The following is a 13,566-nucleotide window of genomic DNA, read 5'->3' on the forward strand; positions in this document are numbered from 1 at the left end:
GTCAGAGTATGCAGGTAGTATGAATAAAGAAACAATGTCTTTGGCCTCTTCAAAGACCTGCTGTCAGGAATCCCATGGGCTAGGGCTCTGGAAGGCAGGGGGTCCAAGAGAGCTAGACAGTATTCAAGGACCACTTCCTCCAAGATCAAGATCGGTGCATCCTCAGGGGGAAGAAGTCAGGCAGAGGAACCAGGAGACCTGCAAGGATGAGCAAAGAGCTTCTAGAGAAACTCAAATGGAAGAGGGAGGTTCACAGTATGTGGAAAAAGGGACTGGCCACTTGGGAGGAATATAGGTATCGCAGAGATGGCACAAGGCCAAGGCCCACTTAGAAGTAACTCTAGCAAGGGATGTTAAAGATAACAAGAAGGGCTTCTTTAAATACAACAGCAGTAAAAGGAAGACTGGGGATAACAGTGGGCCCACTGCTGAATGAGGCAGTGTCCCTGGTGACACAGGATGCAGAGAAGTAAATCTGGAGAAAGAAAGACTTACCATCAGTTGAGAAGAATTGGGTCAGAGATCACCCAGGCAAACTGGATCCTCGCAAACCCACAGGCCCTGATGGGATGCACCCATGAGTGCTGAGGGAGCTGGCAGATGTTCTTGCTGAGCCACTCTCCATCATCTTTGAAAGGTTGTGGAGGACAGGAGAGGTGCCCGAGGGCTGTAGGAAAGCAAATGTGACTCCAGTCTTCAAAAAGTGCAAGAAGGAGGACCTGGGAAACTATAGGCAAGTCAGCCTCACCTCCGTCCCTGGAAAGGTGATGGATCAGTTCATCCTGGAGGTCACCTCCAGGCATGTAGAGGACAAAAAGGTTATCAGAAACAGCCAACGTGGATTCACCAAGGGAAGATCATGCTTGACCAACCTGATAACCTTCTACGATGGCGTGACTGGCTGGGTCGATGAAGGGAGATCAGTGGATGTTGTTTATCTTGACTTCAGTAACACACTTGACATTGTCTCCCATTGCATCCTCATAGACAAGCTAAGGAAGCGTGGGCTGGATGAGAGGACAGTGAGGTGGACAGAGAACTGGCTCAACAACAGAACTCAGAGGGTTGTGATCAATGGAGCAGAGTCTGGATGGAGGCCTGCCACTAGTGGTGTTCTCCAGGGGTCTGTGCTGGGTCCAGTCCTGTTCAACATAGTCATCAACGACCTGGATGAAGGGACAGAGTGTATCCTCAGCAAGTTCACTGATGATACCAAGCTGGGAGGAGTGGCTGATACACCAGAAGGCCATGCTGCCACCCAGCGAGACCTGGACAGGCTGGAGAGCTGGGCCGAGGGGAACCTCATGAAATTCAACAAGAGCAAGTGCAAGGTCCTGCACCTGGGGTGGAACAACCCCATGCACCAGCACAGGCTGGGGGCTGAACTACTGGAAAGCGGCTCTGTTGAGAAGGACCTGGAAGCGCTGGTGGACAAGTCGTCAACCATAAGCCAGCACTGTGCCCTTGTGGCCAAGAAGGCCAACGGTGTCCTGGGGTGCATTAAAAGGAGTGTGACCAGCAGGTCGAGGGAGGTTATCCTCCCCCTCTACTCTGCCCCAGTTAGGCCACATTTGGAGTCCTGTGTCCTGTTTTGGGCCCACCAGTTTAAGAAGGATGTGGAACTGCTTGAGCAAGTCCAGTGGAGAGCTACCAAGATGATCAGGGGGCTGGAGCCTCTCCCTTATGAGGAAAGGCTGAGAGACCTGGGTTTGTTCAGCCTGGACAAGAGAAGACTGAGGGGGGATTTCATCAATACCTATAAATATCTGAAGGGTGGGTGTCAAGAGTATGGGGCCAGACTCTTTCCAGTAGTGCCCAGTGACAGGCCAAGGGGCAATGGGCACAAGTTAGAACACAGGAAGGTCCACCTGAATACGAGAAAAAACTCCTTTCCTGTGCGGGTGCCAGAGCAGTGGCACAGGCTGCCCAGGGAGGCTGTGGAGTCCCTTCTCTGGAGACATTCAAACCCTGCCTGGATGCGTTCCTGTGCCCCCTGCTCTGGGTGTGCCTGCTCAAGCAGGGGGTTTGGACAAGATGATCTCCAGAGGTCCCTTCCAACCCCTACCATTCTGTGATTTTGTGATTCTGTGATTCTGTGATACTGATAAACTAAGCAGCGCTAAGGTCCAAGCACAGGCACTGGCACATGGTCACCAACTTTATTAAACGGTTAACATGGTTTCTTAAGAAAAAAAGAAAAGGCAAAGCAGGACCCAAGTGCAGTACAAGCCAGACACAAATGCCAATAGGATGTTTGGAGGAGAACATAGTATTCTGGAGGTAACAGAATTCAGCCACGTGAATGTAAGATGATGTAAGGCTTGATAATAGTCAGGGACACATTTTATTTACTAATCAGACAATGCTGTTGCTTCTGATCAAAATCCTAACCCAAACTTCTATTAAAATATTTTATAGAGGGCATTTTATTCAGCATTTCATTCTTCACTACCTCTTTTTGAAGCCTCAGCTACAACAAATTCATTTACCTTCTCAACAGAGTCCACATACCACCATCTATACATATACACCATATGTCCATATACATACCATATATACCATATGTCCATATACACCATCCCTAGAAACATTGAAGACCAGGTGGGACGGGGCTCTGAGCAGCCTGATCTAGTTGAAGGTGTCCCTGCTCACTGCAGGGGGGTTGGATTAGATGAGCTCTAAAGGTCCCCTCCAACCCAAACCATTCTATGATTCTATGATTCTATGATCTAAACCTTAAGTCAACTTTCCTGTAGACTTACTGCTTCAAATACAGCAGAGGCTTTTTGTTTTTAATTTGGTCTTCAACTCGTTATTCCCCCTCTAATCCATTCTACTTTACCTTACTTATTGCAACAATATCCTCCTTTCATTAACTACGCAAGTTCATGTTCAACTAATTATCCAGCAGGACCACCAGCTCCTTTCAGTTACTAAACTACTAAGTCGTGTCACACATTCTCTAGACTCCAATCTGTATTCTTTGTTTCTGGAAGGAAGAATGATTTCTATTTTTTTTTAAAGGAGTCACCTGTAAGAAAGGTTGGAAGCACCTCTTTGTGACACTCTTGCCAGCTGGTGAGCTTCCCAATTTCAGAGTCTTTTTTATATTTTCCAGTATCATATTTGATCAGGTATTCCCATAAAGATAATATAATTACATTGCTGTCATATATAATGTGTTCAGGTTTGACTTTTGCACTCCAAGGAATGCTAAGCTAGAACTCGAGTAGAATTTTGTCAGTCTGTATTGTGCCATGTAAATCTGGTAACTGAGACAAAAATAATTGAGACTCCAATCCTGCAAAGGCATGACTCCTTACCACACACACTTCATTCTTCCATGAAGACATTCAGACAAACTGCCACCATTACTCTGTGGCAAGTTAATGGCTTACAAATAGCTCATACCTCCCCACGTTCCCTGAGCCCGGGAGTTCCACAGGACTGAAGGAAAATGCTTACAAATAGTACAATTTAACAATTCAATTAATATTCTGCTGGAGTTCTGAAGATTGTAATTTTTCCCTACAGACATCACATTGCAAAATAGTGTACATAAATCTGTTATGTTTTGTCTCTTTTACCATCAGGGGGACTTGAATGCTTTCACTGTGCCAATGAAAAGGCAAGAGAAGTTCACTGTTAGCACTAGTATCACCTGTCATCTCGGTGGCCTTACCAGTAAAATATAAACGTGGATACAAATCTGGGACGCTTGACCCCAGAATTCACATACACACATGATATAGATGTACATCACATATACACATATACACATATGGTGCATAGCAGTGATACTGCTACCACAAAGATACTCTGAGGTCATTCTTTAGTCACTAAAGTCACTAACAAGTGTCTTGTTCTTTACCATGTGTAATCCTATCATTTTGCAGTTTTTCTGAATACCATTAGAAAAATAGTTCTAAATATAAGAAAAGTATAATTATATAACACCAGTTCTCTCGATTCATTTTCCAAATACAATTATTTCTATTTTTGGCATTCCACAATTTTTCCGCTTACTTCATCCATAGATTTCAGAACTAATATGATGCTTTGTTTAAAAAGTCACATAGGATTTGCTTATACTCTAAAATAGTACCAATGCTTCATCTTTAGCTTGATGTTATGTAACGCAGAATATTTCTACTAGTCCAAAACTAGTGTTGCTGCATTTTTTTGAGGAGTTGAGCTAAGGCATAAAATGTTTTAAGACCTGTGCAGCTGGAATCTGTTTGCAATTTTGCATATAGTAACAAGCTTCAGAGCTTGAATAAAGGAAATGGGAGCATTTTATTCACATGAAATTTAATAGTTTTAACCACAGTTTTTACACAGCAAACATGAAAGTGCTTACAGGATTGGTGGCTGTAGCCTGTTCCCTTCATCTGTCGATATTTGCTGAGGGAAATATTAAATGGCTGAGATGGTCCAAGGAAACTTAAATATGTGGAACTGCTTTTGAGCCACAAAGAGTCTTTAGAGAATGAATGTGCATACTCCCTAACTACATGCAGTGCTTTTTTTCTAAAAAAAAAAACAAACAAACAAAAAACTAAACACAACACTTATTTAAATGGCACTTGAGCAGGATTTCCTGGATCTCTAGAGACTTATGGGAGACAGAAGAAAAAAACATGTCTGTGTTTGTGTCCCAACACCTTGGTGCTGTGCTAAACCATTCAAAGGCAACATTATTTCCAAAGTGAATGCAATATAGTTGTCATCTGAGAGGGAAAATATTCACATCAATAACTGAGATGAAAAGTAGCATGACCTTCAGATAAGAATTGAAATATGGGGATGATAAATCTTTCCCTTTATGTTAATAAATGAACAAAATTAGCACCAGCCCAGCACTAAGAAGAGGCTATAAAACATGCAAATACTAGAAATAAAATACGTGGATTTATTTCTCAGTGTGAAAAATTTATTAAGTGCAGATATCGAACACAAAATGTATTATCAAGATTGCCCTGACACATGCATACAGTTCAGCATATCAAAATCTGATTCTTTTTATTTTCAATATTCAGGACTGAGGAAATTTGGTGGAACTTTCTAAATTCATCAATCTGGAGTATTCAAAGCTACTCTTTCCATGGTAACTGTATTTTAGTTACCCTGCTAATAGCTAACCATGACTTTTGAATAGTATGCCTCGTAAATTTAGGAGACGTCAAAAAACCACATTATTCTTATTAAAGTTAATAGGATGTTAATAAATTCTTTTTAAAATGAGAAATCTTTTAACGGATTGCATTGCCATCTGCTAAACATAAAGCAGCTTTTAGCTAATATAAATAGACAAATATATAAATAATATCTATTACCTGTGAAATACACATAATACATATCCTACATGACACGTAAGATCAAACACTATACTATCTATTTTTCCCAGCACTCTTTTCAAATCCCATCATTTCAAACAGTCCCAGTGTATAAGTTCCACTTTGGTTAACTTGTCATGGCATTCTGTTCCAATTCCGTCAGTGTAAGAAGGTTGTTATTGATAGGCCAATTAGACTTGAATATTACAATTTGTTTTGAGCAGGTGATTCCTTACAGAATGCAATGAAAGTTAAATTGGAGATACTGTATCAAAACTAATTTACCTTATCCAGCATGTTTTCTTTTACTCTGGATAATAGAAGGTGCTTTCAAATAAGGGGTCAGAACCACAGAATGGCAGATGTGGATTTGTTTCGTTCCTACATTAGCTTTCATCTTGACTATAACGGTTCAAAACTGACACAATTGTTGCTATTAAATATGCCTATCCTGTACAGCCAATGAGTGATATCTCTAGGAGGTTTATTCAAGCTGCAGATGACATCAGGATACATTAAAGCTGCAAGCACATCAAGATGGCTTCATGCCAGGCCAGCTTCAGTCTGGTAGGGATCTTTAGCTCCAGCAATGTGTTAGATGCGAGAGCAGCTCTGTTCCAGAAACAATTTTGCCTCTTCTGCGTACCATTGCAACTGGCATAATAAGCTGTGTGAGACTGGAGCTAATGCCATGCAAAACACTGTGTTCCTGGAAACTGGAGCTGGGGAAAAAGCTGTACAGAGCCACAGCTGGGTAGCTCTGCATATGATCAGCTCAGGTCCAACAAGGCTTATTAGCTTCAGTTCAGTACTAGTGATAACACATTATCTCTTTCAGAAATATTTGGATGTCTCTGCTCTATACAGGACAGAAGTCTGTTTACTGGAAAGGCTTATTAATCCTAAAGAAGTGCCACATGAATGCATGGAGCCAGCCTGGGAGCTAACAAGCCAACTTTGAACATGGAAGGCTTTGAAGTGCAGGGCAGAGACAGACTATTTCTGCAATAATTAGCTCAAAGCCGGTGCTGGACCAAACCTGGTCAAGCCTGACTTGTAATGAGCTGATTCAGTGCAAAGGCACTTGGATGTCTCTGCATGTTCCTAATGCATGCAATAATACCTCCCTTATCCATGTATTTCCACTGTCCTGGGATGACAGACCCCACTTACTTTAAATATAGGATATTTTTTTGTTATTATTGACTATGTTTGTATTTAACATGATGCACAATGTAATTAATATTTCCCTAGAATTATGACATTCATAACGTTGCCTTGTAAAAACTCTGGTTTTGTAATTATTTTAATAACAAAAGGTACTACTTATTTCCTCATAGTCATAGCTGGTTTTCTAGCAAATGATATATCTGCAGTCACTGCATCCTCATAAAATAACAATAGATCCTATTTCAGTCTAAAAGCAAATTCAGCTTTTGTGATCTGTTTTGCATAAATTATTTTAGATATTACACCAAGACTGGACAAACCCGGGTGAGATAAATTTGTTGTACACTTGGAAGCAGACATTAAAACTTTTCTTCATGTTACATGTTATGGCACCTACTCCCATGTCAAAAATACAGTAGCCAGATGACACGAAGTATGAAACCGGTACTAACGCACTCTGTTGTTTTGAATTAGTTAAAAAATATGGAGCTATGTTTCCTTTGGCAGGCTCTGTGCTGAATCAGGCATACAGTTTTCATGAAGCATAATGCTGGCATAAACACATGTCATGTCATATGTCAAACATATGTCAGTTTACTCACAGGTAAACTTTTTCGGATAAACCTCTATTCCCAATTGTGCATGAAAATGTAAAGAGAGAATACAGTGGAAAAAAATGAATTTTGTATCTTAGTCTACATCTATACTTGGCAGGCTTTCCCCATTTTTTTATTACCAGTTATTATACCCACAAGGTACTCACACATATGAGTACTGGCCATAGAGGGCTGGACCAAAGGTCCACCTCCCCACAACATACTGTCTTCAACAAACACCCCAGAACATCTTCAGAAATTCTGCCTGTACTTTTCCTCCCACTTTTTTATTTATACCCTTACTTTCTCAAGGCTCACCAAGTTGCAGAATTTCTTATCAAGCTCCTCTGAGCATGGTGGCTAGCCAGCGCTGGATGGCCAGTCTGCGTGGCCAGGGACATAGCAAGGAGAAGTAAGCTGAAAAGGGAGGAAGGGTCTTGGCTGCTGTGGGTTCTCCTTCAATTCTCATCATGTCAAACCTGCAAGGACAGCACCTCTGGGTGGCATGCACTCATCCCTTAGACAGTTTTGTGGAGCAGCAGACATTGCTGGGGTTTCTTTGCTGTGTCTCCCTCTTGAGTCTGGTATTTTGTTTTCAATGCCTGGGGAAAACAGGAACAGCATAAGCTTCTCCTTAAGACTCTCCCATCCTCCAACTGTTGTCAGCTCAGTGGATTTCCTGAGCCTGTTGTTACTAAGGCTTTGTTCCCTTCTCCCCAGCTTCCTAAATTAAATGCTTTGCTGAGATTTTTGCTGCAAAGAAAACTATGTTGCTAAACTTTGTTCTGATTAAAAATTTACACTAATTTTCTGCATTAATACTCCTATGATCACAACACAGCAGACCTGCCTCTCAGGAAACACATGCAAATTATCTTTGTTTCAGCGTGGCTGGGAGTGGAGCACACAGTAAAGTGGGTTGGCACCAAGAGCAAGAGACAGCTATCTTACAAAGCCAGATAAAGACTTGAGCACGTAGTGGGTGGGTTTGGTTCAGCCAGGAAGATGGTAGGAAGTCCCAGAGAAGAAGGATGGGCTGTGCATTCATTAGCCTAGCACAAGTCCCGCAATGGTGAGGACACAACATTCCCTGCTCTACTAAGGGCAGCATTCAATTGATGTTTTCATGGTCCCGAGACCAGTGCCTAGAACCCGCCAGCAATGATGTACTTGATCACCTGCGTGCTTGATGGTTGTACCACCGAACGAACAGAATGGCAAAAGAGCGTGGAAAGAATAAAAGGTCATATCCACACAGGATTGCGTTGTCCACAATTAGAACTAAAACAATCTTTTGAAGTATCAATTAATAGGAAAATTGAGACATATTTACCAGCCCGCACGCTACTAGGCAGTGTCAGCCTTCTCAACACACACAAAGCGTAGTGGATGTAAGGGGATATGTTGGGAAAAGGTAGAAGCCAGACACCCAGGGTATTTGCGTCTCAGCCTCCAACTTTCAGCTCAGGGGTTTCCCAATCCATGGGTCGTGAGTCTCCAACCTGCAAGGTACTCCTTTCCCATGAACCTGCCCAATATCCCCTTTAATTCATGGCAGTAGATTACATTCTTAGTCTGGATGCCGCTTGTTCTTGCAAAACTCTGCTTCTGCTTACACATGTTCTCCTGCCCTCCAAGCCCCTTTCCAAGGGAAGCAAATGATACCAACGAACCTCCTGTTTACACACCAGCGCAGCAATACTGGCAAAAACATATAGCACACGCATGGCCCAGTGTGTTCCTACGGTAAGGACTTTATACTCGAAAGGAAGTAACTTTATCATGTTTTCTTTCTGACATTGCATTAGCGGTGGGTTTTCTTTCGCCACAACCTTGCAAGCAAGCAGATGGCTGGACCCCTCACCATTACACCCCGAGCTACCGGCTGCAGCTCTACAAACGTTTTTGACAAGCAAAGTCGTTGCCCACCCAAGCTCCTTCAGCCCGAGACGTGCCCGTCCCGCTGCAGGAGCCCATTCGCCACCCGCCTGTCCCGGGGACCTTCCACGGAAGGGCGGGAGGGAGGAAAGGCCGGCGCAGCCCCGCGGCGCGCACAGTCCCCAGCCCTCGCCCCGGGGAGGGGGGGCTGGAGACGGCCCGAAGCCCGCTTTTTGTTTTAACAAACATTTCCCCGGCCTGTGAGGAAACCCGCCGCTGCCCGGCGCGGGGGAGGGAGGGATTTCCTTCCCATTGTCTGCCGGGCTCGGCCCGCCGCGCCGGCTGCGGCGGGGCTGCGGCGGGGCTGCCTCCTCGCCGCCTCCCTCTTCGCCGCCGCCGCCAACTTCACGGCCAGAGGCATCGGCCGAAGGGCCTGCGGCAGCTTTCACACCAAAGGCTGATAAATGCAAGAATCGGGACTGACCAACACTGCCCAGCAGGGCTTCAAACCTGTATATTAATGAGCATTGAAAAGTCTTTCCAATACAGACACAAATAAGCCAAAGCACCAAAAGATGCATCCTTTTTATCCTCCAGCACGCAAACCGAAGGCTATATAATGCAAACAGTTACCCAGCAGACCTAATGAGGATATACCCCCAAGGCTATATAATGCAAACAGTTACCCAGGGGACCTAATGAGGATATCAGAATATTTCAAAACAAGGCCCACAAACATCCATACATGCCCGTCTTTCTACACTGGATTTAATTCACTGCCCACCAGCTCAGCCAAGGTAACGTGGCTACGGTTACAGACACTCCCTATGTGTTTGCTTTAGGATACCTTGTTCTTTCCAAAACCAAATATTTGTATCCTGAAACAAATATTTGGCGGTGGTCCAGACTAGCCTTTACAAATACGTTAAGTACACCAAATTGTTGGCACGCAGCAGACTCCAGGTAAAACCCTGTAAGGTTGTCAAACCGTAAGGCTTCAACCCTGCATATGCTTCTGCATCGGTGAAACCATGGCCTAAATATTTATTTGACAGCTCTCTATGGGTCCCGAAGAGATAAAGGGCTAAAACCTTTTTATACTGAAGATAGCTAAACTTCTGCCTTAAGTAAATATTTATATAGGTAAGGAGAAAGCACTGTGGCAGAGTAATACATCTTCTCGCTAAAGAACCCGAGGCTGGAATTGGAGCTTCATTTTGGAGTTATGGCAAATCCCTGGAGCCGACCCAGTTGCAGGGGGTACCTGGCTGTGCTGGCTGAGGAATTGAAGCTCGTTTGGTATGCTGCTGGCTATGCCTCTCTCTTTGCTTGTGGGTGCAAAAATCGGTGTGCTTTAACCATGCCAGCTTGAGCAGAACTGTTAGCTTGACTGCATGGCAGAAACAGTAAAAACGATAAGGACCCAAATGTTTTGGGTTTTTTTAATATAAATATAGCTCAGACACAATTTGTGTAGAGAAGGTTTCAAAGAAACCTAGGACAGCCAAGCCAACAATATCCCATGGAAACTTGGCTTATATTTCTATCAAACTTCTTTTGAAAATCACATGCCATAATGAAATCAGACCCAAACATCACAAGTAAATGCTTAACATAAGGTAGCCTTTTTGTAATTATACTGATGGTAAATCCCTTCTTACTTAAAGAATGTCCTTTAAATTTCATTTGCTTTTTATTAATACAAGAAATATAACACAGTTAATAAATTATAGCACCGCTGTTTGGTACATGCCCAACCCCTCAAGCACCCTTTGAAAGTAGATTACCAGCCCTTTCTTTCCTATCTATTTTAGATAATATAAAATGTTCTTTCATATTTAAATACATAATAGAAGTAAAGCTTTATCACTGCTGTGCAACCAACTGTTATTTGTGTTTTCTTTTTAAAAGAGGATGTAAAGTCCTGATGCAGCAGTCTCGAACAAAATGTGGTTTTAGACACTACTAGAAATCTTATTCACTAAACACACTGGAGAAACTTTTGCTGTTCGGTGTGCAGACTCTGCTCAATCTTTGACTGACTGGGCACAATGGATGCATCTTCTTCACCCTTATCAGTCCAAAACTATTTCAGTAATGCTAATGACTGCTCATATGAATAAAATTATTTGCATGCATAAATGTTTATAGAACTGAGCTTACAGTGTATCTTAATAAAGTATGTCACATTTCTGGTCAAGATAAATTAGGTGTGAAGCATGTTACTTTTCCATTAAATAATTCCTGAAGTATTCCAGAAACTTTAGAATATACTTGCTTAGTCATTTATTATTAATAATATTTATCTCACAGTCCATATAAAACCAGGAAAAAATGTACATGTTTTCTTGCTACTTACACATATATATGCACCTAAAAATGTGTATATTTCATGTTACTGTGTATCTCTCAATCCTGCAGCAAAAGTGCGGATCTTCAGCTCGCATCATATAGCCAACTCTGAGACAGACCACTGATGCTGTATGTCTTAGTTTCTGTTCAAGGCAAGCATCCACTTTTGAAAACATCACTCGGAATTTCTCCAGGTTGCACTTCATGAAAGGAGGAATTTGCCGGTATCAGGGCCAGATAAGCAGCACATTTTTCCTCTGCAATGAGATAAGGTTCAGACCCAAGAGCGTGATAAAACACATATATATTAAATAGTTAAAGATCCGTTTCGAATGTATTATTAAAAAAAATAATAAAAGAAACAAACAGCAACTCCAGCAGACACCACTAGAGTTCTCCTTCTCCCAAATATCCCTAGCACCATCCTAAACCCTGTTTACCCCAGAAACCTGAACTGTGGACAGACAGAAGAGGAGAGAGAGAGAGAAAATTCAGACACAATAAAACTCTGAGGGGAAAAATATGTGGAAGGAGGAGGCAGCATCGGCCTGGGGAAGGGATTGAAAAGTTTCCCCTGGCTTAACTTCTCCCCCCCACTGCAGCAGCAGAAGCAGCGGCAGCAGCACAAGGTGAGAGAGACTTTTAAGTCTGGGGAGGAGGGGTGTGTGTGCGGGAGGGGGGGTGAATTTACAGCCCTGTGGATATTTCTGTGTCTGCCTCCCTGGCTTTGGGGTGCGAGAGGCGCCGTGTCTCATGCTGGGTGGATTTTTTTTTTTAATATGATGGAGGATTATAAACATGGCGCCTTAAAAAAACTACAAAATCATGTACACACTGTTCCAAGGAGATGGGGGAGAGGGGACAGGGGAAGGGCTGGGCACCAGAGGAGGGGGTGATCCTGCCCCGCGGGGTGCCATATGGGGCGGGGGGAGCGATTATACTTAATAATAAAATGTATGGGGCTGCGGTGGGGGGGGGATATGATATGGAAGGCGGGATTTTTTTTTATTATTTCATTTTTCGGAGTGGGCAGGAATATCTGGCAGCCCGCTTGGAAACCGAGGAGAAGGGGACGGCGGCGGAGCGCGTGTGATTATTAACGGCGATTATTTTTGTCCCCACACCTTCCCCGATCGGATTTCGGCTGGGAGGCGGCGGCGGGTCCCCCGCGGCCCCGTGCCGAGTTGCCGGCAGCCCTGGGCCGGGGCGGGAGGCGGTGGGGTGGGCGGAGGGGCGCACAAGGGGGTCGCTGCCCTGGGCGCTCGGCGCGGGCCTGCAGGGAGCGTGGGAGCCGGGGACTCGCGTGAGAGGCGAGGCCGAGCGGGGTGTGGCGCAGCCCGGCCTCAGCCCCGTCACCCCCCCCCCCCCAGCCCCGCTCTTCTCCCACACGCGGGGCGACCCGATTTGCTCCCCACTACCCCCTGCTTCCCTTTCTCTCACACACCCCCGCCCGCCGCCCCCCCCGCATTTCCTCGCTGGGGTGGGGGATGCCTGCTTGGAGGACGGGTCTTGGCCCGAGTAATGGCAGCTGCTCGACAGCGCCGAGTCTCCACAGGAGAGAGACGGCGGGCCCCCGCAGGCCGGCCGCGGCGGCAGAGGGGCCGCGGCTGCCCTTCCCGGCGCGGGGCAGAGGAGGGGACGGGGAAAAGGGTGAACTTAGAGCCCCAGCCCTCCTCCCTCCGAGCGGCTGCGGGCGGGCTGCGCCACCCCCGCGGCGGGGACGGCCTCAGCGCCCGGCTCTGCGAGATGGCAGGCGGGGGACGGGGGGCCCCTAGCTTCCCGGATCGCCCTGCTGGCGGAGCGCCTCGGCCTCCGGCGTGGCCCCGGGGGCTTCCTCGCCCCCCCCGCCCCGCCTGCTCCGAGGCAGTGCGTGGGGGTGAGAAGGGGCAGATTTCTCCGCTCTCCTCCTCCGACTCCCCCCGCTGCGGGCGAGGGGAGTGCGGGGAGCCGCGCTGCTGCGGGCCGGGGCCCACCCACGCCCTCCGGGGACAGCTCTGTCGCTCCCCTCGGCTGGAACGGGCCCTCCCGGAGCCCCGCCGGACGCGACGGTCGGATTTCGGGAGAATATGAGCTACTGAGGGGCTTGCTTTTGGTGGTTTTGGGGGCTTTTTTTGTGTCCGTGTCCCCGAAACCGCGTCTCCAGATAACTCCCCTTGGTTTACTTCGTGAGGTGTTTTCCTTCTTCCCCTTCCACGGGGGTTGTCCAGAGGCCTATCTGCCTTCTCCCTTCGGGG

The 13,566-nt window shown here is 45.5% G+C and overlaps 1 protein-coding gene across 7 annotated transcripts in view; it reads left to right on the forward strand.

The window, feature by feature from the left end:
* The first annotated feature begins 11,754 nt into the window (after positions 1 to 11,754).
* The window catches only part of ZMYND11 (zinc finger MYND-type containing 11), a 106,934-nt gene continuing 105,122 nt past the window's right edge, over positions 11,755 to 13,566 (forward strand). For 4 of the 7 annotated variants that reach the window (XM_075082390.1, XM_075082395.1, XM_075082393.1 and 1 more), the window contains exon 1: positions 11,755 to 11,961. The gene's annotated coding sequence lies outside the window, so the exon portion shown is untranslated. Of the gene's footprint in view, positions 11,962 to 12,402; positions 12,422 to 13,566 lie in introns of those variants that run through there. The other 3 variants (XM_075082391.1, XM_075082394.1, XM_075082392.1) reach the window with 2 other exon arrangements.

The sequence above is a fragment of the Phalacrocorax aristotelis genome, chromosome 2, assembly GCF_949628215.1.
Source record: "Phalacrocorax aristotelis chromosome 2, bGulAri2.1, whole genome shotgun sequence".
Lineage (NCBI taxonomy): Eukaryota > Metazoa > Chordata > Aves > Suliformes > Phalacrocoracidae > Phalacrocorax > Phalacrocorax aristotelis.